This window comes from Pteropus alecto, unplaced genomic scaffold (genome assembly GCF_000325575.1).
Source record: "Pteropus alecto unplaced genomic scaffold, ASM32557v1 scaffold7, whole genome shotgun sequence".
Taxonomy (NCBI): Eukaryota; Metazoa; Chordata; class Mammalia; order Chiroptera; family Pteropodidae; genus Pteropus; species Pteropus alecto.
The window spans coordinates 19,709,001-19,712,043 of NW_006494614.1; the positions used below are offsets into that span (position 1 = coordinate 19,709,001).

The 3,043-nt window shown below is 36.7% G+C and overlaps 1 pseudogene; it reads right to left on the reverse strand.

The window, feature by feature from the left end:
- Positions 1–364: 364 nt before the first annotated feature.
- Positions 365–482, reverse strand: LOC112475050 (annotated as a pseudogene).
- Positions 483–3,043: the final 2,561 nt, after the last annotated feature.

The window sequence follows — 3,043 nt, forward strand, 5'->3', positions numbered from 1 at the left end:
CCTATTTGGGTAGAGTATGTCAGGCACAAAGAATGGCTGGTGCAAATATACCGAGTCTTCAGAATAAGGGGTGAGAGGTTAGAGAGTGAGGAAGGATGGGGCAGATTCATCGGCCTATCTGTAGTCATGGTGAGGATTCCGGCTTTCACTCTTGAGTGAGGAGGAAGCCATGGAAGGTTCTGAGCAGAGGATTGATGTGACTTGATGTTTAAAAAGAAGTTCTGGCTTTGGCTGCAATATCTATAATAAGCAAATCAATGGCTTATGAAATTGAAACCACTTTGAAATTCTAATTTTTAACACAGGAGTTCGGTTAAATAATGTCAAATGATTGATTCTTAGAGTGTTTTTTTTTTTTTTTTAACGTCTACAGCACCTGGTATTTCTAGGTGGTCTCCCATCCAAGTACTAACCAGGCCTGACCCTGCTTAGCTTCCGAGATCAGACAAGATCAGCAGATTCAGGATGGCATGGTCATAGCCTTAGAGTTTTTAAGATTTAGTCGTATTAGTGATGTCTTACAGGAAACCTTTGTCGTTGATGTTATTATTCTAGCCAGATCTCAGAAGGAAGGCAGGCCTGGGGCTGGCCTAGAGGACTGGAAGACAGAGTATGGTGCCCCTTGGTGTGGCAGGTTTATCGGTTTCTGATTCTGCTTAATAAAGTATGTTGTGAGATGGAGCCTCAGCCAGCAAATGTGCAGAAAATGCAGCCAAGTGTTTGGCTCCCTCCTGACATTGGAAAAGGGAGATTGTTTTTTTCTTTTACTTACTTGCTCTTCTACAAGAGTGTGAACTTGTTTTCTGCAGCCAAAACAACACAAGCTTGAAGCTGATGATAAATATCATACCCAACTACAAAAGGAGTGGGGTTATCTGAGGCAGAACAAATATCTTTGGCATGGCCTCTAGTTCTCCCTGTCCAACACACCTGATTAACTGCAAAGACAGTCTTGAAAGCTTCTCTCTCTCTCTCTCTCTCTCTCTCTCTTCTCTCTCTCTTGCCCTTTCTCTCTCTCCCTCTCCCCAACCCACCTCCTGCCCCCAGTATGAATTTGGGTGTGGGCAAAATAGTTCCAAGTGGAAGACCCAAATAATGGGTCTGTATGAAGAGAGATTACAGGGGCCTGCACTTACATGCAAAGCCCTGGGGTGTGAGGAACCACCCTGTCTATTGCAGATGGAACACAAATCCTGCTGAGAGTGAGCAATAACATATTTTGGCATGAATATCAGCCACATCTTTGTGCAATGAATGTTAGTGATACCCACTGACAGTCTATTTTCTTCCAAAGACATAGTTTATTTCACAATTTTAATCAGAAAGATTGTTTCTTGTCTCCTGCAATGGAATGTAATGAAGAATAACAGATTTTACATTAAATGTTTAAGTAAAATTAAACTTTAAGTATTTTTGAAATATGAATCCTTTGAGTAGGGCTAACTCTGATCCCTGAAGAAGATGAAGAAGATGTTACTGGGCCTTTTACTCTCTAACAGGCATTTAAGGTAGTGGTCAAGATCTAATAGTCTCAGACCATTCAAGGACCATCCGAAGCTTGATACCAAGGAGCTGACATAGGGGCACCACTTAAGGGTTTGCAAGGACCATTGGAAACCTCCTATTTGTAAAATTGTGAAGTAACATATCATTGCAGATAACCACTATGCAGGCATTTTTTAAATAAACTTTTGATTGACACATGACAGACATAAAAAAAAGTGTACATTCTTTTAGTGTACAGCTGGAAGAATTTTCACAAAGTACATACATTCACATAACTGCTACATGTATCTAGATGTGGACCATCGCAACCTTTTTTTACCTACTTCCAGTGAGTGAACCACTATTTTAATATGTAACCCCATTGATTACTTTTACTTGTTTTGGAGATTTTTACAAATAGTAACATGCAGTATGTATTTTTTTATGTTTTAAAGATTCATCCATGTTATTGTATGTAGGAATTATTTTTTTTACTGCTGAATAGTATTCCATCGAATGAATATCCCACAATTTATCTGTTCTTCTGTTGGTGGACATTTGTTCCCCAGTATTTGCCTGTTTTTAATAGTGCTACTGTTTACATTTTAATACGTGATTTTTGGTGCACATAAGTATGCATTTCTAAAAGGCATTATACTTAGGAGTGAAATTACCAGTCGATAGGGTATATATATGTTCAGCTTTAATAAATATGACTAAAGAGTAAATACATATTTGCATGTTCTTTTGTTCTTCATTCTTTACTATGTTTCCGTGTTTCCATTTAGGATCATTTTCCTTCAGCTTGAAGAACTACATTTATAACTTTATAACTTTTTCCTTAGGCATAGTTCTTTCAGGTTTCGTCTGGAAACATCTTTATTTTATCTTCATTTAATAATTCTTGGTATAGGATTATAGGCAGTTTTTTTTTTTTTTTCCTTTTGGAATTTTAAAGATGTGATTGCATTTTTTTTTTTTTAACAGTTTCCATCCTTTCTGTTCGGGGGTGAGGTACCAGTCCTCATGTTGCTCCTTTAAATATAATGTCTTTTTTTGGTATAGTTTATTATAAGATTGATTTATTCTTTGTCTTTGTTTTTCATTTGTTTCATACCAAACAACTGTGCCTAGGTGCAATTTTCTTTGTCTATATCTTGCTTGGGATTTCTTTCACTTCTTGAATCTATGGCTTGTATTTGTCATTAGTTTTTGAAAATTCTCACTCATTATCTCCGAGTGAATTACTTGGAGTTTTTTTAATAACATCATGTCCTGTGACTATGGTTTTATTTTAATTTGGATGCCTTTATATTTTTTCTTGCCTAATTGCCTGGTTAGAACCTCTAATGTTGAATAGAAGTAGTGAGAAGGAATATCTTGATTTGTTCCTTACTTTATGGGGAGAGTATTCAGTCTTTTGCCATTCTTTACCATGTTAATTGTAGTTTTCATAAATCCCCTTTAATGGGTTGAGGAAGTTTCCTTCTATTCCTAGTTTGTTGACTGTTTTTATCATAAAAGAGTGTGTTGGATTTTGTCAAATGCTTTTTCTGTA